Genomic DNA, 26,941 nt, shown 5'->3' with positions numbered 1-26,941 from the left:
CCTGTTCCTTTTGATGAAGAATATGTGATTCCAAGTGAATCAGATGAAGAGATTCCTTCTGCTGCTTCATTAGAGCAGTTGGATGAAGAAATTGAAGCGGATGCAATCCCTTCAACCCCAATAGTCTCATCGCCCATGCCTCAGTTCACTGCTGAAGAGGCCGGCGTTGAGGAAAAGAGTGAAGAAGATGTGGACATTGGGTGTACAACTCCTGTGCTGAATGATGACTTTTGGGAAAGTCAGCACCCCAACTCTCCTTTGTTCACACCTCCGCAACAAATCCCTTAGTCCCCTATCAATACTGAAGTATAAATGGGATCTGAAGAACCTCGTGCAACCCCGTCTGTCAATGAAGAGATTCCAGCCACTAGTGCTGAAGAAAATATTAATGAAGAATTAAAAACTTAGGCTATCACTGAAGAAGAACCTGAAATTCCTTAGCCTGTGGAACCTGAGATTGCGATTCCTGAGGTGGTGATGCAATTGACTGATACTCCTCAGCCCAAGCCAAATGATCCCTTCTCGAAGAAGCAGAAATTCAAGGCTGATGACTTCTTCGGTGAGCATGTGTTCTTCACTGACTACAACCCAGATGACTCTGCTCGTCTTAGAAGAAAGTGTTTCTGGACTGCCAGCCAAGCAAATTTTTATTCTTCACTGCTCTTCAACAAGGACAAAGTCTTCGACCACAAGCATATTCCTCACGTAGACATGGAATCAATGCCTTGCTTTTCCCCTGTCCTCAGTGTGCTTCATGATGCAGGATTGCTCAACTTTTGCACGTATATTTGCGATTGGAATGAAGAGCTCATTCTTCAATTCTATGTGACCCTACACATCACGGGCGATGCTGATGATATCAACACTTGGGTACTGAACTGGATGACCGAAAACACTCATTATAAGGCACCGGCCTCTGTATTACTTCATGCCCTACCCATTAGTCCACCCCTTGAAGGATCTCGCTGCCTGTACCGGGAGCCTGAACTCACTACTCATTACATGCAAGTGCTTATGAAGCCTCTGAAGCCCGGTCAAGCCCCAAGGACAAAATTCCTCGTGAAGGAATTGCTATATGTGCCAAGAACAGTCTATCGCATTCTGACGAAGACTATGAGTCCTATCAAAGGCCACGACTCGTCTGATGAGGAAATTGTTGGCATCATGAAGAATCTACTATTCAACATCATTCATGTCATTCTTGTCAATTATCATGATTTCTTCATGAGAACTCTAGCAAATGTTGCACTCTCTCCGTTTGAGTTGAAGCCTTACGCACCTTGGATTATGAGATTCATCCGAACAAGGTCTTCGCTCAACTACAAGGCTGACACTCTCAACCATTGCAGCTACTTGCCCCCCACTGAAGTCCTCAAAAGGACATTTTCCTCAGCTGATCAAAAGGGCAAGGCCGCTGCTGTTATTGACGAAGGCATTCGTCCATTGGATGGTCAGTTTCGCAAAGCTGCATCTTATTCCACCAATGATGACTCTGCCACTCATGACACTGCTGCAAATGCATCCAAGCCAAATCCTCAAGCCACAGCTCCCAGAGTGATGACTGACCATGAGCTTCTCCTCAGTCTTCACCAGAAGGTGGATCGAAACCATAAATGGGTTAAGCGTCAGTTTGGTTCTATTCTTCACAACATGACTGCTACACATAATGCAGTGAAGAAAAACCATTACCACCTCCATGAAGTCTTAGGTCGCACCTGGGCTATTCTATCACATCTATATGGTGAAGAAGATCTGAAGCAAATGGGTCTCAAGGAGGATTTTGACTGGTCTGCACCTCCACCAAAGAAATACAAGAAGCTCAAGGTTCCTTCCTTGGTGGCCAGCTCATATTCTTCATCACGCGACACCGACGAGCATGAAGACTTGGACGACACTGCTGATACGTCTCCAACGTATCTATAATTTATGAAGTATTCACGCTATTATATTATCCATCTTAGATGTTTAATGGGCTTTACTAAGCACTTTTATATGATTTTTGGGACTAACCTATTAACCCAGAGCCCAATGCCAGTTCCTGTTTTTTCCCTTGTTCCAGTGTTTCGAAGAAAAGGAATATCAAACGGCGTCCAAATGGAATGAAACCTTCGGGAGAGTTATTTTTGGAAAGAAAGCAATCCGGGAGACTTGGAGTGCATGTCAGGGGATCAACGAGGAAGGCACGAGGCGGGGGGCACGCCCACCCCCCTGGGCGCGCCCTCCACCCTCGTGGGCCCCTCGTGGCTCCCCTGACGTATTTCTTCCTCCTATATATACCAATATACCCTAAAACCATCAGGGAACAGAAGAGATCGGGAGTTCCGCTGCCGCAAGCCTCTATAGCCACCAAAAACCAATCGGGGACCCTGTTCCGACACCCTACCGGAGGGGGATCCCTCACCAGTGGCCATCTTCAACATCCTGGCGCTCTCCATGATGAGGAGGGAGTAGTTCACCCTCGAGGCTGAGGGTATGTACCAGTAGCTATGTGTTTGATCTCTCTCTCTCTCTCTCGTGTTCATGATACGGCACGATCATGAGATCTTATGATGTTTCTCCCCCTCTACTCTCTTGTAATGGATTGAGTTTTCCCTTTGAAGTTATCTTATCGGATTGAGTCTTTAAGGATTTGAGAACACTTGATGTATGTCTTGCATGTGCTTATCTGTGGTGACAGTGGGATATTCACGTGATCTACTTGATGTATGTTTTGGTGATCGACTTGCGGGATCCGCCCATGAACCTATGCATAGGGGTTGGCAAGCGTTTTCGTCTTGATTCTCCGGTAGAAACATTGGGGCACTCTTTGAAGTACTTTGTGTTGGTTTGAATAGATGAATCTGAGATTGTGTGATGCATATCGTATAATCATACCCACGGATACTTGAGGTGACATTGGAGTATCTAGGTGACATTAGGGTTTTGGTTGATTTGTATCTTAAGGTGTTATTCTAGTACGCACTCTTGAATAGATCGATCCGAAAGAATAACTTTGAGGTGGTTTCGTACCCTACCATAATCTCTTAGTTTGTTCTCCGCTATTAGTGACTTTGGAGTGACTCTTTGTTGCATGTTGAGGGATAGTTATATGATCCAATTATGTTATTATTGTTGAGAGAACTTGCACTAGTGAAAGTATGAACCTTAGGCCTTGTTTCCTAGCATTGCAATACCGTTTACGCTCACTTTTATCATTAGTTACCTTTCTGTTTTTATATTTTCAGATTACAAAAACCTATATCTACTATCTATATTGCACTTGTATCACCATCTCTTCGTCGAACTAGTGCACCTATACAATTTACCATTGTATTGGGTGTGTTGGGGACACAAGAGACTCTTTGTTATTTGGTTGCAGGGTTGTTTGAGAGAGACCATCTTCATCCTACGCCTCCCACGGATTGATAAACCTTAGGTCATCCACTTGAGGGAAATTTGCTACTGTCCTACAAACCTCTGCACTTGGAGGCCCAACAACGTCTACAAGAAGAAGGTTGTGTAGTAGACATCAAGCTCTTTTCTGGCACCGTTGCCGGGGAGGCTAGGTAAGCGGCACTCACACCCCGTCAACTAATCTCTTTTCTGGCGCCGTTGCCGGGGAGGTGAGTGCCTGAAGGTATATCTTTAGATCTTGCAATTGAATCCTTTTGTTTCTTGTTTTTATCACTAGTTTAATTTATAAAAGAAAACAAAAAAATGGAATTGAGTTTGTCTCATATGCTTCATCTTTTTAATATCTTTCATGAGTATGATGGAAAGGAAAATTGTGCCAAAGTATTAGAAGAAGAATGCATTAAAATGTTTGGCACTAAATCTTTGAATAATGAGCATGATTGTAATGTTGTTAGTATGAACTCTTTGAATATCATAGTACTAATGATGATTGCACTAGTTATGATGAAAATGTCTCCTATAAACATGCCAATTTTTGTGGAGTGCATTGGGTTTGCAAGTACACACCAAATAGGGAAGATAGATATTGCAAGAGGCATAAGCATTTAGAAACTAAATTGTTGCAATAAAGGCTAGATGTTTGCGCTGAAAATTTAAATTTTATTGGCCATACTTGTGAACTTTGCAATGAATGGGGTCATTTAACTATCCGATGCTAATTGTTTCATGATCTAATCGTGTCCAAAAATTGTGATGACTTGATTTCCCTTGCACATTATAATGAACTTAGTTGGCTTATGGGTTACGAAGAAATGAAACGTATAACTAAGCATCTTCCAGAATTTGCCCATTATAAACTTCTTGATTTTGATCTAGAAGAAATTTATATGTATTGTGCGGTGAATTGCATTGAAAGTCCTTATATTGCCAATTACATAAAGAAAATAAAGCAAATAGAAGATGAAGAGAATACTAATGAAAGGGAAGAGACTTCCCAATATCCTCCTATTATTTCTTATGATGAATCAGGTAACGAGGAGGAGCCTTCTATTCAACCAATATCATTAATAAGGAGCTCCAAAAAGAGGATTGAACCCACACATGATGTGGTGAAGAAGAAGAAAAGAAAAAGGAAGAGAGGTAAAAAGATATCTCTCCCAAATAATGTTGCTCCTATTATTGTTGTGCCTCATGAAAATGAATCAAAAATAATTGTGGAAGATGATGCACTTGATGATGAGCTCATTATGCCTATTGCTTGTTGTGATGATTATGATTGGGAAGATAATGATACTTCTTATGATCTTGAAAATCTTTTTGGCACTTGCTTGGAAGAATATGATAATTGCTATACTATTGGTGCTATCCATACTATTAATGATGAGAGTGATTATGTTTATGATATGAAAAGGCCCAAGCTTGGGGATGCTATGTTTGATGAAGATGATGTTTTTGAGAATATATTTTCTGCAATTAATGTTTGTCCCAAGCTTGGGGATGCTACGTTTAATGAAGATGATATTTTTAGTCTCCCAAGTTTTGATATGCAAATTTATAATGATGATAGCATGCCTCCTACTTATGATGATTATATTGATGAAAGTGGGTTTGGAAGAGTGTCAACTTTAGGAAGTAATGATCCCACTATTTTGGAGGATGTTGAATCTTATTTGTGATAAATATGAAAGTGGATTTCGAGAGGTCATTACTTTATTTAGTGATGATTCCACTATCTTGGAAGAGGTTTCAATCGATTATGACGAGAACAAAGTTGCTACTTCTGATGATTATTGTGATGAAACTTATGCTATAAAAAGTAGTGATGATTATATTTATAAAACTTGTCATGATTATGATTACCCTTTTTCTGAACATTACTCTTTTAATGTGGAAACAATTTATAGTATTCAAGTCTCTTATGATACTCCCACTATCCCGAATGAGAAGAATTTTGCTTATGTGGAGAGTAGTAAATTTTCTATGCTTGTAGATCATGAAAAGAATGCTTTAGGTGCTGGTTATATTGTTGAATTCATTCATTATGCTACTGAAAATTATTATGAGGGAGGAATGTATGCTTGTAGGAATTGCAATAATATCAAGTTTCCTCTCTATGTGCTTAAAGTTTTGAAGTTATGCTTGTTTTGCCTTCCTATGCTAGTCGATTATTGTTCCCATAAGTTGTTTGCTCACAAAATCCCTATGCATAGGAAGTGGGTTACACTTAAATGTGCTAGTCATATGTTTCATGATGCTCTCTTTATGTTTCAATTCCTATCTTTTATGTGAGCATCATTGAAATCATCATGCCTAGCTAGGGGCGTTAAACGATAGCGCTTGTTGGGAGGCAACCCAATTTTATTTTAGTTTCTTGCTTTTTGGTTTTGTTTAGTAATAAATAATCCATATAGCCTCTGGTTAGATGTGGTTTTATGTTTTAATTAGTGTTTGTGCAAAGTAGAACCTTTGGGAAGACTTGGGTGAAGTCTTTATGATCATGCTGTAAAAAAACAGAAACTTTAGTGCTCACGAGATTAGCTTCAACTTTTTACTGGAGAATGCTATTTAGTCGATTATTTTTGAAGATGATTAATAGAAAAATTCCTCAGGTCCACCAATTTATCTCAGAATTTTTGGAGTTACAGAAGTATACATTTGATACATATTACTACAGACTGTTCTATTTTTGACAGATTCTGTTTTCTATGTGATGTTTGCTTATTTTGATGAATCTATGAGTAGTATCGGAGGGTATGAACCATAGAGAAGTTGGAATACAGTAGATATTACACCAATATGAATTTAGAATGAGTTCACAACAGTACCTAAGTGGTGATTTATTTTCTTATACTAACGGAGCTTACGAGTTTTCTGTTAAGTTTTGTGTTGTGAAGTTTTCAAATTGTGGGTAAAGATTCGATGGACTATGGAATAAGGAGTGGCAAGAGCCTAAGCTTGGGGATGCCCAAGGCACCCCAAGGTAATATTCAAGGATAACCAAGCGTCTAAGCTTGGGGATGCCCCGGAAGGCATCCCCTCTTTCGTCTTCGTTCATCGGTAACTTTACTTGGAGCTATATTTTTATTCACCACATGATATGTGTTTTGCTTGGAGCGTCATTTTATTTTATTTAGCTTTGCTTGCTGTTGAATAATATCCCAAGATCTGAAATTCTTAAATGAGAGAGAGTCTTCACATAGCTACATAATTATTTAACTACTCATTGATCTTCACTTATATCTTTTTTGAGTAGTTTGTCATTTACTCGCGTGCTTCACTTATATCCTATGAGTAAATGGTTGAATGATTTGAATGTCAAAAATCTCAAATTATATATGTTTCATATGTTTCTCCCATGGGGAGTAATGCCTTCACATATAAGAAGTAGAGGTGATAAATTTATTGAAGTTTAGCAAACATTGTATTGGTCACTTGAACAATTCATTAAAGAACATTGAAGGAAGAGAGATTTCACATATAAATATACTATCTTGGACATCTTCTATGATTGTGAGCCCCATTAATTATTTTCAAACCTGAGCAAATTAGTTGAAGTTGGACAAGGAAGACAACATAATGAGTTATGCTTGGGTATATTTGTATAGAAGTTATATTGTTTTGGATCCTCTAACATGTGGTGCTTGCTATTTAGAATCATTTGCTAGCCAAAATATCTGTACTAAGCGGGAATACTGCTTGTGCATCCAAATTCCTTGAACCAAGTTTCTTCCATGAGTGTCCACCATATCTACCTATATGCGGTATTTACCTGCCGTTCCAAGTAAATTTGCATGTGCCAAAATCTAAACCTTCAAATAATAATATGTTTTGTATGCCCGAATCGCTCCTGTAGCGACTAGGGGCTGTCAGTATCTTCCATGCTAGGTGGGTTATTCTCACGATGAGTGGACTCCGCTCATCATTCACGAGAAACTGGCTGGTAACTGGGATGCCCAGTCCTATGATCAAAAGATCAAAAACATATTCGCAAATAATTTAAACAAAACTCCCCCAGGAATGTTGATAGTTGGACGGCACCCGTTGTTTCGGACAAGCCGTGGAGTGTGAATGTTGGTGGAGGGGGAGTACAAACTTTACCTTTCTGTGTGGGAACCGCCTATAATGTATCTAGTATGGAAGATATTGGGAACTCTTGGTTGTTATGTTGACAATGAAAGCATACCTCTCAAAATTATTTTCATCTCTGTTTTTGCTCCGAGCTCTGGCACCTCTGCAAATCCCTGCTTCCCTCTGCGAAGGGCCTATCTTTTACTTTTGTGCAAGAGTCAGTAGTATTCCTTCTCATTCCAACCTACTCTTTAGTTGGCAAGCATCATGTGATGGAAGGATCTGAGCATATATGGCCATTCAAATATATTTGATCATGAATTATTATTGTTGACAATTATCTATATGATAAATAAGTTGGGAGGCGAAACATTAAGCCCATATCTTTCTCTGTGTTCGATGGATGTTATTTGTTCTAAAAATATGCTTTGAGTGGTAGCAATCATGGAAGACTAAAAGATAGTTGAGTATGTGAAGTTTGCTGAATCAAAGCTCTGACATAGACTCTTCCTGAAAATAAGATGAATTGTAATTGTTTGATGACTAATAACACGGTTTGTTAGATTTCAAGAAAGTTTATGATCTATACTTTAACATGTGAATAGCTTGTTACTTGATCATGAAAAGTTCTATGAGTTGAACTACTGTTATGACATATAATGATGCTAGAAAAGGTGATTGAAATTATCATTGATCAAACTTATCCACCTGCTAGCATTCACACTTCATAAATTATTTCTTTTATCATTTACCTACTCGAGGACGAGAAGGAATTAAGCATGGGGATGCTGATACGTCTCCAACGTATCTATAATTTATGAAGTATTCATGCTATTATATTATCCATCTTAGATGCTTAATGGGCTTTACTAAGCACTTTTATATGATTTTTGGGACTAACCTATTAACCCAGAGCCCAGTGCCAGTTCCTGTTTTTCCCTTGTTTCAGTGTTTCAAAGAAAAGGAATATCAAACGGAGTCCAAACGGAATGAAACCTTTGGGACAGTTATTTTTGGAAAGAAAGCAATCCGGGAGACTTGGAGTGCATGTCAGGGGATCGACGAGGAAGGCACGAGGCAGGGGGCGCGCCCACCCCCCCTTGGCGCGCCCTCCACCCTCGTGGGCCCCTCGTGGCTCCACTGATGTATTTCTTCCTCCTATATATACCAATATACCCTAAAACCATCGGGGAACAGAAGAGATCAGGAGTTCCACCGCCGCAAGCCTTTGTAGCCACCAAAAAACCAATCGGGACCCTGTTCCGGTACCCTGCCGGAGGGGCGATCCCTCACCGGTGGCCATCTTCATCATCCCGGCGCTCTCCATGACGAGGAGGGAGTAGTTCACCCTCGGGGCTGAGGGTATGTACCAGTAGCTATGTGTTTGATCTCTCTCTCTCTCTCTCTCTCTCGTGTTCTTGATACGGCACGACCTTGATGTATCGTGAGCTTTGCTATTATAGTTGAATCTTATGATGTTTCTCCCCCTCTACTCTCTTGTAATCGATTGAGTTTTCCCTTTGAAGTTATCTTATCGGATTGAGTCTTTAAGGATTTGAGAACACTTGATGTATGTCTTGCATGTGCTTATCTGTGGTGACAGTGGGACATTCACGTGATCTACTTAGTATGTTTTGGTGATCAACTTGCGGGTTCCGCCCATGAACCTATGCATAGGGGTTGGCACGCGTTTTCGTCTTGATTCTCCGGTAGAAACTTTGGGGCACTCTTTGAAGTACTTTGTGTTGGTTTGAATAGATGAATCTGAGATTGTGTGATGCATATCATATAATCATACCCACGGATACTTGAGGTGACATTGGAGTATCTAGTTGACATTAGGGTTTTGGTTGATTTGTATCTTAAGGTGTTATTCTAGTACGAAGTCTTGAATAGATCGATCCGAAAGAATAACTTTGAGGTGGTTTCGTACCCTACCATAATCTCTTAGTTTGTTCTCCGCTATTAGTGACTTTGGAGTGACTCTTTGTTGCATGTTGAGGGATAGTTATATGATCCAATTATGTTATTATTGTTGAGAGAACTTTCACTAGTGAAAGTATGAACCTTCGGCCTTGTTTCCTAGCTTTGCAATACCGTTTACGCTCACTTTTATCATTAGTTACCTTTCTGTTTTTATATTTTCAGATTACAAAAACCTATATCTACTATCTATATTGCACTTGTATCACCATCTCTTCGTCGAACTAGTCCACCTATACAATTTACCATTGTATTGGGTGTGTTGGGGACACAAGAGACTCTTTGTTATTTGGTTGCAGGGTTGTTTGAGAGAGACCATCTTCATCCTACGCCTCCCACAGATTGATAAACCTTAGGTCATCCACTTGAGGGAAATTTGCTACTTTCCTACAAACCTCTGCACTTGGAGGCCCAACAACGTCTACAAGAAGAAGGTTGTGTAGTAGACATCAACTGCGGCAGGCCCTACAACAACACACGACCCCAACAACGCTGGCGCTCCTTCATCATCATGATATTCTTCAGGGGAGTTAGTCCTCATTTTTAGACCCTTTTGGTCATTCGATGACAAAGGGGGAGAAATTTGAGTTAGTCTTCAAGCAGGTCTATCTATCTATATGGGCGTTTTTTTTTGCCAAGTTACAACTCTCGTTCTTTTGAGACTTTATTCGATCGAGTTGTAAACTTAAAATCTATGGTGGTCTAATACTTTTGCTGAGATTTTCTGCATGCTTGTTCCTCATTAATGTTAATGCATGCATGCTGAATTACATCAGTCACCATATTTCTTCATGCATTTCAAATTCTTCATATTATCTGTCAAATGCGTGCATGAATTACAAGATATAGGGGGAGATCTCCATGATTCTATTCTTCAAGTGTGCATTGCTTGAAAAGCAAATTCCTCACTATGCACATCTTCAGGGGGAGTTCTTCTATATCTTGCAATCAAATTCCTCAATATCAGTATTTATACTTCATATGTTTATCCCCATTGAAAACTTAACCTATATTGTCATAAATCACCAAAAAGGGGGAGATTGTAAGTGCATCTAGTGCCCCTTAGTGATTTTGGTGTATTGAAGACTTATAGGTTAAGGGACTAATGTGTTTATGAGTGTACACAGGTCTATAAGTCTATGAGGAGTTTGATATTTACAGAGAAAGTCGACCCCTAAAAATGAATATCTTCGACTGAAGATTTTGGATTTCTGAAGACTTTCTGAAGACTTTGAAAGTGAAGAAATTGGTGTGACCATGAAGTCTTGGTATTCATACGAGGAACATGAAGCGTGAAGAATTTTGTTTTCGTAGTTTCATTTTCTCTTTCTTGAGTCATAGGAAACACCATACTGTTAAAGGGGGTCGAGGAAATACTACGGAAAAATTTCCATGTGATACTCAACTCAAAATCCTACACCTACCAATCCCTTCGAGTGAAGCCATTGGAAATCTCATACAGTTCAGTCAATTTCTTCAGTGACAGAGACAAAGTTCTTCTGGTCTCTGAGGAATTTTTTCTGACTGTGGATTTAGGAATTCGCCAGTGCGGATTGCCTACACAGTGAGGAACATGATAGCCCTGAGGTATTTGATACTAAAAATTCCGACCATTGCTGTGCTACGTGCCAGCTGTCCCAAAATATCTACCCACCTAATGGTCATATCATTGATGGGCATTTATGTCTTTTCATGTCAGGCTGCTCCCTCGGCTATAAATAGCCGCCCCCTACAACCACTAGCTGGTTGGCTGCTCCGAGAGAAACTGACACTTGTCATTTGAGAGCATCCCATCCTCCGAGGACTTTGAGCGAAAATCATCAAGTGAGGAAAACCCAAACCCAAACACCTACAAAGCCAAAGTGATTGAGCATCACTGAAGAGATTGATCCTGCGTGGATCCGACGCTTGTTACCTTTGAAGACTGTGCATCTTCCAGACGGTTAGGCGTCATGGTCTGAGCATCCAAGAGGATATTGTGGATCGCCGAGTGACCTAGTTTGTGAACGTTTGGAAGTCACCTGAAGACTTACCACGAGTGATTGGGCGAGGTCTATGTGACCTTAGCTCAAGAAGAATACGGTGAGGACTGTGTGTCCTTAGGTTTAAATACCTAGCCGCTCCAACCAGACGTACAACTGTCATAGCAGTTGGAACTGGTCTACCAAATCATTGTCTTCACCAAGCCTTCTGGTTCTATTTCCTCAACTCTTTCATTTCCTCACTTACTATGTTGTGTGCTTGTTCATATCTGTTTGAAGACTTTGACTGAAGACTTTCTCAATTTCCTCAGTTCAATTTCTTCAGTCTGTTTGTCTTCATCCTGTGTTTACGCTTTCTGTACTCTGTGCTTGTCTTCATTTCATCATGATGACCATGCTTGTGTTCTGTTATGTTTACATCTAAGTACTTATTCCGCTGCAAGTAGTTCTTCGCTTAGGAATTTCCTCACCCGCAAATTCCTCAGTGAAGAATTCATAAAAATCACCTATTCACCCCCCTCTAGTCGATATAACGCACTTTCATAAACCTACCCTCGTGTCTCCTCCCTATCAGCTGTTTGCGCGTCAAGGGGGACTCCTGAGCATCACGACTCAGGAGCCTAACTGGTCATGTAGCCCCTCACCCCTTGGTCTCGTCCTGGTCCCCGGACGACCCAACGGCAGCTGAGGTATGCGTGGGGCCGGACCCTGCCGACGTAGAACGTAAAGCAAATAGGGAGAAAATCGCAAAATCTCAAGCAAATATTACAAGACATATTGTTCTCACAATATCAAACGCAAGTTTAACAACTCCACGAGGCATGATGCATGTTGCGGAAATAAAACAGGAAAGGAGCCGCAGATCATCCCTGAACAGCACCGACGCCCGCGAGAGGCACTCCTCCCTTGATGATGTCGCCTTTGTTTTGGCCACCGGCCGGAGCTGCAGGAGTGGCGGCGCCTCCGGTCGAAGGCGCCACTACAAAAAAAAAGACACATCCGTGACATTTTGGGCCGAACGAAAAACATTCTGTCATACATATGACACTTCTATGACGATAATTGTGACAAAACCCGGTATCATCATAGATGTGGTGGGCTCCTACTTCTATGACAAAAAATCATGACAGAAAATGGGCTTTTCGTCCTGGGCGGGCCGGAGACGCAGCTGCATTACATTCTTTGGGCTGTCCATGATGGAAAAAACCATGGTAGAAGGAAGGGCGAGGAAAATTTCAGGGAGTTCCCGGTTACGGTGGGAGGTCGGGGGCCGAGTGATGCGTGTTTCTCTTGTACACGTATGCGCGTGTGTGCGAGGCGTTGGCTCTAACTGAACCTGAGCGAGGCGTTGGGCTCTAACTGAACCCGAGCGATTGCACTGCAGGCTACGCGTTACTGAACCCGAGCGATCGATCGATGGCTGTTAACTGAACCCGATCGAGCGATTCCTTCGCTACTGCTGCTAACTGAAGCCGATCGATGCTGCCTCTGCGATGAACAGTGAGCGTTGCGGGGGGGTTTGGATGAACAGTGAGCGGTGGCGTTGCCTCTGGATGAACAGGACCCCGTGGTGTGGTGGAGGGCTGGATGAACAGTAGACGGTGGAGGGGTGCCCGTGGAGGGGTGGTTGAACAGGACCCCGTGGTGTGGAGGGCTGGATGAAAAGTAGACGGTGGAGGGGTGCCCGTGGAGGGGTGGTTGAACAGTAGCCGGTGGAGTAGCGCGCGGTGGAGGCTGGATGAACAGGAGCCCGTGGAGGCTGGAGGAGGTCGACGGTAGCCCGTGGAGGCTGGAAGAGGTCGACTGTGGAGATGAACAGTAGCTCGTGGAGTCCCGTTTTGCGGTACGCCACACCCCTCCCGATGAACAGGACCCCCGTTTCGACTGTAGGAGGTCCGTTTCGTCCGTTTTGCGGTACGCCACACCCCTCCCGACCAACAGGACCCCCGTTTCGACCATAGGAGGTCCGTTTCGTCCGTTTTGTGGTACGCCACACCCCTCCCGATCAACAGGACCCCCGTTTCGACCATAGGAGGTCCATTTCGTACGTTTTGCGGTACGCCAGATCCCTCCCAATGAACAGGATCCTGTTTCGAACATGGCCGGTCGAACACAAGGCCGTTTCCTCCGTTGTGTGGTACGCCAGGCCTCGTTTCCATCGCTTGTTCCGTCCAAGCCCTCCCGATGAACATGACCACGCATTCCATTCCGACCCAGCCGGTTGGCTCCCACGCGTTTCGTTGCCTCCCGATGAACACGACGCATTCCGTTGCCTCCCCATGAACACGACGCATTCCGTTGCCTCCCCATGAACACGACGACGACGATGTTTCTCCGTTCCGACCCAGCCATGTCAACGAGCCCTCGCCGTACGTATGCGCGAGTAGGCGTTCGAGACCCCGCCCGTATGTACACATACGTGGCCGTATTTTCTTTCTTGCACCCTAGCCGCTGTACGTACGTGTACATGCTACGTGCGCGCCTCTACTACGACACGTGTGCGCCTCTACATCCACCAGTATATATGTACGTACACGTTCGCGACCAGAATGACAACGCTACGTACGCTTCGACCAGGTGGGTCCCGACTGTTAGGCACTTCCTTGCGTGCGAAGATATAGCTGCTGGGTCCCAGCAGTCAGGGGGGCGAATCATTTTGTTTTTTTTTTCCAGACACACTTCCTTGCGTGCGAAGGTGTAGCTGGTGGGTCCCAACAGCCAGGGGGAAACATTTTTTCGCGAAGTACGGTGGCCCGTCCGGTGGGTTCCCGCTGTCAGGTGGAGGAATAATTATTTTGCGCGTAATAAGGAGGCACTTCCTTGCTGCGGCCGTGGACCCAGCTGTCAGCGTCTCCACGCACAGTACTCTTCCGATGGAAGTTGGTCGTTGACCACATTGACCACGCCGCGCCGAGAGCACCACGGCGGTGGACGATGGCGAGGCCTAGGAAGGGGACGACGCGGAGGCAGGGAAGACTCGGCAGTTGTTTCCCACGCGGAGGGGAGTACGACTGTACGAGGGTTTACTGGTTCGTCTGCCGTCGCCGGAGAATAACAACAGGTGTGGGTGAGTAGAGGGATGGCTAGGCCAGCGATGGGAGTACGGTGGGGCGGTGAGGCCTGCGCGGCAGCACAGCCGGCCGCGGGGAGGAGGTAGCAGGCAGTTCCGCCGGCGCTTGTTTGAGCGGCTGGAGCAGGAAGAGCAGAGATTGAAGAAGCACGACAGCCGTTGGATGGACATCCAACAGTCAGTGCTTGTGCGTCAACCTTTTTTTAGGAAAGCCTCAAATCTGTGGAAAACAGTATACAGCCCATGTGCCATTATTTCTAATAATTTACAGCCCATTTGCTAATTCTTAAGGTTTTTTTGGAGCCCATATTCTTTTTCTTAGCATTACAGCCCATATTGTGGCCACGGTTAAAAAATTATATGAAATTTTGCATATTTTGGTACGGTCCGAACTGTTTTTAATCCCGAAATTTCGACTAACATTCAAACTGATTTAAAAAAAATGTATATCAATATAAAATCCAACAAATTCTCCACGCATAAAAATTAATGTAATTTAAAATCTTGAAATGAAAAAAAGATATTTGAAACTAATTGCCGGTTTGATGTGTTTTAAAAATGTACGGCCCATTTCTCATTACTGATGGGCCATTTTCTCGGCCCGCCGAATGAAAGCTCTCCTCGTCTTGAAAGATTTGCAGCCCAACAGGCCTGACAAAGCGACTTACTTGGCAAATCACAAAAAAACTGGGCTGTGGCCGTGGACCCAGCTGTCAGCCTCTCCACGTACAGTACTCTTCCGATGGAAGTCGTTCCTTGACCACGTTGACCACGCCGTGCGGAGAGCACCAAGGCGCTGGACGACGGCGAGGCCTAGGAGGGACGACGCGGAGCCGGGGAAGACGCGGAAGTGGAAGCCCGCACGGAGAGGAGTACGAGGGTTCACTGGTTCGGCTGCGGTGTGAGGCTGCCATCGCCGCAGGGCCTGGCCAGCGGTGGGAATAGTAGGGGCGGTGAGGCCTCTGCGGCAGCACAGCCGGCCACGGGAGGCAGGAGCATGCGGCACGACCGGCGCTGCTTCGGGTGGCTGGAGCAAGAAGACTAGAGGTTGAAGAAGCACTAGGGCCATTGGATGGACATCGTACGGTCACTGGAGCTAGAATCATTCATATTGACTAAGTTGGCAAAGCCCTTCGTCCCCGTCAACTTAGTAGGCCCACAAGTCAGCCTCCCACCAAGGTGGGTCCCAGCTAGCCGGGGGAGTATTCATTTTTTTGTGTAATAAGGAGGCACTTCCGGTGGGTCTGAGCGGACAGCGGGGGGAACATTTTTTTCGCGAAATACGGTGGCCTGTCCGGTGGGTCCCAGCAGTCAGGGGGAAACAATTTTTTCGCAAAATACTGGTGGCCCGTCCGGTGGGTCCCCGCTGTCAGGTGGAGGAATAATTATTTTCCGCGTAATAAGGAGGCACTTCCTTGTGGCTGCCGTGGACCCAGCCGTCAGCCTCTCCACGTACAGTACTCTTCCGATGGAAGTTGGTCGTTGACCACATTGACCACGCCGCGCCGAGAGCACCACGGCGGTGGACAACGGCGAGGCCTAGGAAGGGGACGACACGGAGCCGGGCAAGACGCGGCAGTGGATGCCCACGAGGAGAGGAGTACAAGCGTTCACTGGTTCGGCTGCGGTGTGAGGCTGCCGTCGCCGCAGAATAACAGGGGGTGTGGGTGAGTGGAGGGATGGCCTGGCCAGCGGTGGGAGTAGTAGGGGCGGTGAGGCCTCCGCGGCAGCACAGCCGGCCACGGGAGGCAGGAGCAGGCGGCACGACCGGCACTGCTTTGGGCGGCTGGAGCAAGAAGACCAGAGGTTGAAGACGCACGACGGCCGTTGGATGGACATCGTACGGTCACTGCAGCTAGAATCGTTTATATTGACTAAGTTGACAAAGCCCTTGGTACGTCAACTTTTTTTTGAATGCATGCAGATCAGCTTAGTAGGCCCACAGGTCAGCTTCCGAAACGGTGCACCCCAGATGTCAGGGGAGGAATCATTTTTTGGGCGGGTGAAGCTAGAATATCCAAGATTGAAGAAGAAGCACGGCATCCGTTGGATGGACATCCAACGACCACTGTTGCTAGAACCGTGTGTTGACTATAAGTTGACAAAGCCTTGCATATGCGTCAACTCTTTTTTTAGGGGACGCGTCAACTTAGTAAGGCCAGAAGTGTGTGGCAGAGAACTTATAGCCCATTTGAGATTTGTAAGAATGTCTAGCCCATTTTTGAATTCTAATGGAATTTACTACAACCCATTTACAGTTTGTTAAAAGTACAGCCCATTTCAACCAACTGTTCAAAACAGAATTCAATAAAATTTCCCACATTTTGATGGGATCCGAAATATTTTTATCCCGAAATTTCTAGTCAGATTAAATACAATTCCAATATAAATTTATATTACGTAAAAATCCAACGAAACATTGCGCTCGCAACAATTAATGAAATTAAAATTTTCAATATCCAAAAATAATATTTTATAAAGTAATCACGTGTTTGGTGCATTTTTTATAGTTACTGCCCAGTTTTTATAATTACATCCCATTTATTATTTCCTAAAGCCCATTTTCTTGTTAAGCCTTATGCATCCCTCCTAGGAAAGATTTGCAGCCCAGCGGGGCGGGGAATAACAACTTGACCTTGCCTGGGTATTCCTAAAAAAGTATAGCTGGGCTAGCCATTTTTAGCTTGAAAAAATTTAATATCTGGGCTGGATATCTGGCCTGGGCTAGACGGGCCACAGCCCGCCCAGTTAATACCTGCAGTGATGTTTTCATTGTTGTTCAGAGGAGAAAAAATAATATCTGGGCTAAACATCGAAAAACTCTACAGTGCTCACACCTCAAAAACACAAATACTGCTCGAGCTGCTTGGTCCCAGCTGTCGGCCGCTTCTTGTGTAATTCTCTCATTTATTGACTACTACATAGGTTGACAATGGTGTGGGACCGTGATGTCAGGAAACCAGGAGGAAGCAAAATAAATTATAGTTATATATATATATATATATATATATAATAAGGAGGCACTTGCGTACGTGAGGCTATGGACCTGGTGGGTCCCCATTGTCATCCTCTCCAAGTAAAGTCATCTCCTCGCCCGCGCGCGCTTTCCGCCCGAAACAGTCGGCGCCGCCTGCCCCGCTTCCCGGTGCAGGCGATTGCTCCGCCTTCAAACGACACAAGTGTTGTCCGTCCATCCATCTGCCGCTAACATTAATGATACGCGGTTGCCGAGGCGGCTACTCCGGCGCCACAAGTCCGTCCCTCCGCCCGCCCACCATTGCTATATAAACTGCTGCGCCGGCCATAGCCGCAGTCATCTGCATCCGTTCCCTTTCTCCTGTCCACACCACTACTGCCCACCATGGCTTCCTCACGCTCCAGCACTCTTCGGGACGGGCGGACGACGGACCACAAGGAGATGGCAGCCATTGCTGCCGACTGGCTGGCTGGCTGGCAGCCGGAGGACGACGACGTCCCAATGGAGAACATGGTAGACGACGAGCCGGCGCCAACCCCCTCCTCCGCGCCATCCTCGCCGGTGCATTGCACCATGACCATCGGTGAGGCCCGTGCCCAATATATGGACAGGGTGAGGCAGATGCGTGAGGAGCAGTTCCGGGAGGCGCAGGCCGACGCCGCCTACAACCACCATCTCCTCCAGGAGCACCTGCAGGCGGAGGAGCAGATCGCCGCGGAGCGGGCGGAGCAGGAGGCGCTGCTCGACTCGTACCGCTCCGCACGCAAGGGCCGCCTCGAGCGCTGGCGGTACCGCATGCGGGTGGCGGAGACTGCGGCCGCCTACAAAGAGGCTAGCAAAGAGGGCAATGAAGCGGACGAGGCACTGTTTGGCGAGACCGAGGACGAGGCAGAGGACAATGCCGGCTCCGACGAGTCCCCGCTCCACTGGCATCGATGAGGCCCTGCTCCGCCGAGGCCCCACGGCGCCAACAACGAGGCAGAGGACACCGCCGGCTCCGCCGAGGCCCCGCCCCGCCAACAACGAGGCAGAGGACATCGCCGGCTCAACCAAGGCCCCACCCTGCCGGCAACGTGGGGGAGGATTTCCACCGCTCCGCTGAGGCGTCGCCCGCCGGCAACGAGACAGAGGACATCGCCGGCTCCGCCGAGGCCCCGCCCCGCTGCCAACGAGGCCGCGCCACACAGAAAACAAAGAAGAGTAGAACATGGTAGGTCGCCACCGCTCGGGTCCAAGTAAGGCTACCGCTGCTAACCTCCGGTTGAAGCCAAGCTAGCCGGGTTGACCATTGACCGCCGGTTAGCTTCTTGGCGGCGACGTGGAGTCGGAGAGCTGCGCTGGAGAAGAACGCTGCTTCTACTTAACTGCTGGTGCAGTTGGCTGACTGAGACGTGGGCCCAACAGGCCACATGTCAGTTACGCAACTGCACCTGCAGTTAAGTCACTGAAGCTTCTGTTCGGCTCAGCGGGACACAAGTGGGTAGCTTCGGTTAATTAATTATACCTCCAGCGCACCCCTTTTTAGTTGAAGAATGTATGAAATGTAATGAAATCCGGCATGTTTATATGAAATCCGACCGTGTATGAATGAATTTATTTCAATTAGTTCGAATTCCTGTATCACTGGCATTGGATGAACATGCAAAACAATACGTACTAGCATTATTCCCAGGGTGATCACCTCGTTTGCAGCAGTTTCACATGTACTCCCTCCGGTCCTTTCTAGTCTGCATACAAGTTTTGTCTGCGGTCAAAGTATCTCTACTTTGACCAATCTTATACAAAAAAGTATGCACTTTCACAATGTGCGAAGTAAAAAGGAACAGAAGGAGTACAAAGAGTTTGAGCAGCTTTTTAGCATTTCTGTACATTGCAATCAAACACACAGGCCTGACAATTCATAGAGAACATTCAAAACAATCGATGATTATGCATCTCAGCTACTCACATGTCAGAGGCAATATTTACTTCACAACTAAAGAATAAAGAAAAAATTGATCGACGCTGCTGACAGCAAAGGGCGTCCCATTCGAAAATATCAAATGCATGTCTTGCTAAAATCAATGAGCAAAATTTGACAAGGTTGTCCCATTCCAAAATATCAAATGCCTACGATTGTGGAATGGGCAGGGTTTGCCATCAGTTCGGACATTGACATGGCACCTCGTGCTAAATAAACCAGCTGTTCTTTTTGTGCAGTTCCACCAAAATAACCAAATTCGCGCGTAGCTTGTATGATTTTTCCCTTATATGTTGCAACTCCTTGAACTTATCGGCACCTCCTTTCTTGTGGTGGAAATGAATGATTCGATGTATTCATGAACATTTTGTGCAGTTCCCATTGAAATCAAGCTGAGCACCCCTGTTTGCACAAATACAAAAAAGTGATTAGTATAAAGCAAATTGTACTATGAATTGACTGTTTTAACAGGCACATACATGGTCCATGTAGAGCACACTTTTAGAAAAATGGAACTCACCAGAAAGAATCCTAGAACAACATTGTACTCGCGCATCACAGCAAAAAAATGGAGATTTGTCAGTCCTTCTGAGCTGAAGTTAGTTTGGTCTTGTGGGGAGTAATGTAACCATCCTTCAACTGCTCCTTGTGAAATATCCTTATCTTACCTCAATGGGATATTACGGTGCACATACAGATTGGAAGTCTTGTCTCCATTTGTGCAGTTCACTAAAATCAAGCAACATTATCGTACAAGTAGCACAACATATGAAAGCACACTGCAGAATCATGTGAAAGAAGGCTAGTACTGACCTCTCATGATGCGGAATTCAAACAACTCACAAGAAGAAGATCTGAACCAAATTCGCCTTAACAGATAGGAAGTAAGATCTCCTCTTGTGCAGTTCCACTAAGATCAAGCAATCAAGCAACGTTGTCGGTGTGACATTTTGGTTGAACTGCACAAAACACTCTTAAAACAAAAGTGTTTTGTGCAGTGCAACAAAAGGTCACAATGGCAACGAGGTGAAGTAGATAACCCTGTTTACACAGAGGTGCAAAGGAAACAATTAGTGGTCAATAACGGTGGATGACACAGAAGCCAACAAAAAGAAGCATCTACCTTATCTAAATGGGAAAGAAAGCAAGATAGTAGCATTTCTCAAACGGTGGCATTGATTAATATTAACATAGAGATTATATTAACAATAAAATTCGTTAAACATGTAATTTGCTTTTAACTGTGGCATTGCATCAATTTTCCAGCGGCATTATTAGAGGGTGTTTGTTTACAGGGAAATTTTGGTGTAGGGACTAAAAAAACTCCGTGTCAGTCCCATCTAAACCAAACAGGAGGGACTTTTAGGGACTAAAAGTGGGCATTTGGGACTAAAGAAAGAAGACCCCGAGGGAGTCTTTTTGGGACTTTTTCCAACAGTTGCCCCTGCCGCGCATCGCACCTTGTCTCTATTAGTTCATTACTAGGGGTAACATGGTCTTTTAGCATGTCATTTAATAACCTCTAGTCCATGTTTAGTCCCTGGAAACCAAGCAGGTAGGGACTAGGGAGTTTTTAACCAAACAGGGCCTTAGATTAACAACAGCTAATGAGTTGCACGGGACAGTGGACGCACCAGCACCATGTGCATCTACCGATGTACTGTGGTCATGCACAGTCTGTTGCAACAAAGAACAAACAACCAAGGAGCATATCTGTGTTGGTCCCAGTTTTGTTATCTTTAGACACCTTTCCCTATGTGAGCGCAGCAAATCTAGCCCTGCTCAAACTCTACAGCCTTGTCCCTTCCTTTCCTTTTTGAACTAGTACTTTCGCCCCTTCCTTTCCTCTTTGAACCACATCCTAGATTTATGCGATACAACTTTCCCCACTACTTTCCCCCATTCCTTTCCTCTTTGAACCACGTCCTAGATTCATGCTATACAACTTTCCCCCTTCATTTCCTCTTTGAACCACGTCCTAGATTCATGTTATATACAACTTTTCCCACTACATTCCCCCACTCCTTTCCTCTTTGAACCACGTCCTAGATTCATGGTATACATGCAGCTAGAGCAATGCATGTGGAGTAAGTAAATTATACCTTAAGGTTCTTGGGGCGTGGTTCGGTGGGCGACGGGACGGCGGCGAAGAAGAAGGGTCGGAGGCCCTCTCTTGCAGCCGCTGGGTGGAGAGTGAATAGCTACGCCGGTTGTCCCTCGCCGACGGCGACAACGTTAAGCCTCCTTCCCTTCCCGGCGGACGGATCCTGCCGGCTCTTTGAGCAGCAGTGAGGGGAGAGAGAGGCCAACGAAGTCTTGTTTAGATCTGGAGAGGGCGAGAGAGTGTGAAGAGAGCAACTACAAGCGCTGAGGCTCCAGCGGGAGAGGGCGAGAGAGTGTGAAGAGAGCAACTACAAGCGTTGAGGCTCCATCCTGTATATATATACTGGAGAGAGAGTGTGAAGCGTGCAAACCCTAGAAAACATTTGACCAGTCAAAGAATCCTCCTGGCACAAATTATGCCCAAGTGTAGTTATCGAACCCGAGACCTGAAGTTTGATGAGCGAACAGGCTAACCAGCTACACAACCCTCCCGTTATGTTCAACGAGAGGGTAATAACCTTTTATACATTCCTGCATTCGTGTGACAAGCATGCCGTGTTTTTTTTGTGTGTGTGGGAGTCATTGGGATTTCAGTCATAATCGTGTCATGTGGCTTTGGTGGTAAGACTATCCACAGTGGTGCAGAAATAATGCGGCCTTAGTCACCTTACTGCTCGGGAACACTGTCCAATTGATCCCTCTGTTCGCTCACGTACTATTTTAAGTGAATCCTTATTATAACATGCACACAAATTTTGGGCACTTGTATTCGACTTCAGTCAGTGTGCCACCGTATCTCGTATACTTACTACTCCCTCCGTCTAGGTGTAATAAGTCACGTTAGAAGGTGCAACGGGACCAAGGTGCGTGCATGTGCGTGTGTGTGTGTGTGTGTTTAACAGCATGTGTGTGTTAGAGAGAGCGACAGATCGACCTACTCCTACAGAGAGATGTTGTGTAGTGTACGATTTTAGCCGCGAGAGTCGGTGCATCCTCTCGTTTCCGGGCGTGTCCGGTAGGGACATGCGGACATCTGCCACGCCCGCTCCTGACCAGCCTGACCCACCCAAAGCCCCTCCATCGCCCGCGCGCGCTTCCCGCCCGAAACGGTCAGCGCCGCTCCAAAGAATCGGTGCCGCATTCATGCCCGGGCAGAGCGGACGCGACCTCTCACTGGCGCCAGAGTGATGGTTGCTTCGTCCCTCCAACTTACTGCTGGGTCTATGTGATTTGACGGCTCATTGGTCTTTATTACTGAGGTGGTAGGACTGCTGGATGTCCCACGCTTTCGGCGAAAGGAGGTACTACTACTAGATTACAATTTTCTCCATTCTTACAGCGGAGGCGTGCAAGAGCAGTGAAAACACGCAGGCTCAGTGATAACATGGCCCACCTCACACTATCACCGTGCGACACCTAACTCTTTACATAGTACTCCCTCCGTTCCTAAATATTACTAGATGAGTCCCTGCGCGTTGCCGCGGAACAGCGGTATATCTCTCTGCGCAAAATTATCGATTTCATAGAACTAAAAAAACTCTATAACCGCATGACAAATGTGGTAGCCAAACTAAATAAACTCCCATCGTCATTTAGATCATCCCACGTAAGGAAGAAAGATCAGCCAACTCCTACTGCATAATGGGATTATATTTTTCTTTCTGACATGTTAATGGGACTTAAAAGCTCACTTACATGCATGCTTCCGGTGCATGCTTGCATGGAGACATGTTGATGTGATTTAAAACCCACTCACATGCATGTGCCACGGTATTTCTGCATGCTTGCATGTGGCTTAGTGCGGAGCCTCTCAACGTCTAGATCAGACGGCTATTATGGACTGATTTACTTCATCTAACGGCTACATCAATTTTGATGATGTGGCTCAAGGAGAGGATAGAGAATTCCTAGTAGTGGGGGCTAGCTATTACTAGTAGATAAGTCTTTGTAGAGATTCCACGACATACGGAACAAAATGAATGAATCTACACTTAAAATGCATCTATATACATCCGCATGTGATTCATGGTGAAATCTCTACAAAGACTTATATTTAGGAACGGAGGAAGTACTAGTATAGTACGTACTGCAATTTATGAGCGAGATAAATTTGTACGATGCTATGAAGCTTCCAGCTTCTGTTACATGTATCTTGCGTCCAAGGTTGCCTGTTGCAACATTTCATCAAATACAAAGGAGACTAACATGCATGCTATTGCATCTCAATGATTGACAGATCATAGCAAATATGTACTCCCTCCGTTCCAAAATAAGTGTCTCAACTTTGTGCAAACTTTAGTACAAAGTTGTACTACTACTAAAGTTGACACTTATTTTGGAACAGAGGCAGCTAAAGAAAAAAACTATCCATGCAGTCCCTAGCCCTTGAACCGTGAACCCTGACCAGGCTTCAATTTGCTGGCAACGTTCGAGCTTCCTAATAAATGAAGTTTGCAACCTTTTGACCATCGGATCATTTTGTGCAGTTTCACCAAAATCGAGATGAGCATCCCTGCGGCAAAGAAATTGAAGAAGCGTGATTAGAATAAGATTACTCGGACTAGTTGATGAGACATAAACTCATCACAAATACAGTACGTAGAAGCCAGTAGAGGTATGTGCGGGGCAAAGAAGTAGAGAAATATCCACAGGGAGTGATGTGGGCAGCTGGAGCAGTGGTGCAAGCGGGCTGTAAAGGGAGTTATACCTGAGGGACGTAGCACAACCTTGAGGAGGGCGGCGGGAGGCGGCAACTACCCACGTCGCGGCAGTGAGCAAGGGACGAAGGCAACCTCACCGTCTTTGTGAGAGAGAACGGCGGGGACCCCTGATCGGGACGTGCCGACAGTGGGTTTACGCCGTCAGCGACGGCCACCGCATCTACACTAAGCATCCACCCCTTCCCCAAGCTGACATGATCCCCCGGGATGTTAGAGATGTGGCCACAGTCGTTTTGTTCGAGAGAGTGTGAAGAGAGCAACCCCAGCAAGCAACCGTGTAGGCTGGCCCGTCCTGACTATGTATATAGTGGAGCGGTTTCCTTTTCTCTCCATATGAACATATCATATTGCGTACGTGCCACTGAAGAAAAAAACTTTATTTATAAATGACGCGGCACCTACTACTCGTTCTCCTATAACCTTGCGCTTGGCATCTCCAAAATATTAACCTTGCGATTGGCTCTTCGCCTCTTCGGGAAGTCGAGCAATAATGGTAGTGCAGTATATATCGTTCTGGCTATATGAGACCGAATGAATTGCTGCATGTCCACCATGTGGGCGAGGGTCGAGGGGCGAGGGAGAGTGCTACATATGGAGCAAAATGAGTGAATCTACACTCTAAAATACGTCTATATACATCAGTGTTTGGAGTATGTACTAGTAGTTCATATTTAAATCTACTAAAGGACATATATATTCCAAACAATATGATATAATCTCTATACCAAGGTAGTAGGGACGAGGAGTAAACGGAGGGAGTAGTAAATTTTTCTCCTCGTCCTCCGAGCCACCGCGCGCATGGGCGAGGGAGCGGGCGTAAGGCGGAGCAAGCTTCACCTCATCCTGCGAGCCACCGCGCCCGTGGGCGGGGGAGACGGAGTACTAAGCAAGCTTCTCCTCGTTTTGCGAGTTGACGAGACACATCAAAAGTACTCCAGTGTATAGAGCCTTGCCTCTAAGGTAGGCCCCACATGGTTTGCCTCTTTTTTTAACATAACACGTCAAGTCGCAATTTGTTTGTTCACCCGTGGTAGACGATCCTCCCTCCACCAAGTGGACAACCAATACACGTGCCAAATTACCATGTGGGCTGCCTTTTTCGTACAGAAATAAGCTCCACCGTGTACCGCGTGGGTGTGGTTGGGAAAGAGACGGGAGTACGTGCGCCGTGCATGCACCTCTTCTCTTCGTGGACGTCCCCCACCTACGTGGGTGTGTGTGAGAGATACAAACCGCGTTCGTGAGTGTTTTTTGTTTTGGGGTGGGGGTTGATTTCGTGAATTATTTGTGGGAATATGTGTCGATGACATCTCAAACAAAATTTTGCATGCAATGTGTGTGAAATTGGGGCCTATCCATATCATACATAGAGGGTCGGGCAATCCACGAGAAGAGAGGGAGGGGTCATAGCTATCGATAGAGTCGAAGAGAGGATCAAGTGGGTGGGTGCGAGATCGATGAAGAGAGCCATCGAAATTGTGTGTGTGTGCAAGTCAAAGATATAGGGCGACTGGCCTACCGGAATGTTAGAGGGCACATGTCAAGTTTGTGTGTGGCAGGGAGACATGACTAGAGCGCTCGATGTATCGGTGTGTGTGGGGGGAGGGGGTGGGGGAGGGGTAGGCAGAGGCCTAACTATAGAGGTAGAACGACTCATATATGTGTTGAGAAGGAGAGACCCAGCTATGTCTTGAGGGAGATCGGTCGACATCCATACATAACTGAAGGACGGGAAATATTATGGGACAGAGAGAGAGAGGAGAGAGAGGGAGGGAGGGAGAGGGAGGGAGAGGGGTAGAGTGCTGGATGGGTGATGGAGTTGCTTCTCGAAGATGGTGGGAGAGGCCTACTAGACAAACTGAGGGTGGAACTGCAATGTTATCAATAAGAGTGGGGATGTGTTTCTGTGTGTGCCTGTGCGTGATAGATCTGTCGGGACGCATCCATGGATGATGAAGGGGAACCATGTGTTTGGTAAGCAAACCTAACTAGATCGGTAGATCAATTGTTGTTTGTCGGAGGAAGGGAGAGACACAACTAATGAGGTAGATCGATTGACGTGTGGGTAAAAACGAGTTATAAGGACCTAGCTAGCTATATGTATAGCGAAAGATCGGTTGGTGTACGTCCATTTGTTAGAGGCAAATAAGGCCCAGCGAGACGGATAGACAGAGAGAATGGAGCTAGGAGGTGGTGCGAGAGGCCCAACTAGTAGCTAGATAGGGGGAGGAGTGTGCGGTTGTGAGATCGATGAAAAGAGGGGCGAGAGTTTACATGCGTGTCTGACCGTATGAGAGACACGAGGCAAGGACACATAAAGGAGGAGATTGAAGGTGTGTGTGTGTGTATGTTGTAGGCAGGCATCGCTGGAGAGGTTTATCGATCGGTGTGTGTCGGAAAGGAGTTGTGGAGACTCTGGGAGAACGACCTAAAGAAAAAAATGAATGTGCCCGGTGGATAGAATGCCGAGGGAGGGGGAGGGCGAGGAGGGCGTGTGCATGCACGAGAGAAAGTTAGTGGTAGCTACAAAGGTTAGAGGATTGTGTGGGTGTAAGAGACTAACAAAGATCATAATTTGATATGAAAGCAGATTCATATATTTGAATAGGAGATCATAGTGTTTTAAACATTGCATGCATGAATATAGCGGTGATACACGTGCTGTGTACATGTTATACCATAATG

This window comes from Triticum aestivum, chromosome 6D, assembly GCF_018294505.1.
Source record: "Triticum aestivum cultivar Chinese Spring chromosome 6D, IWGSC CS RefSeq v2.1, whole genome shotgun sequence".
In the NCBI taxonomy this organism is placed as follows: Eukaryota; Viridiplantae; Streptophyta; class Magnoliopsida; order Poales; family Poaceae; genus Triticum; species Triticum aestivum.
Note: the sequence above shows the minus strand (reverse complement) of the source record.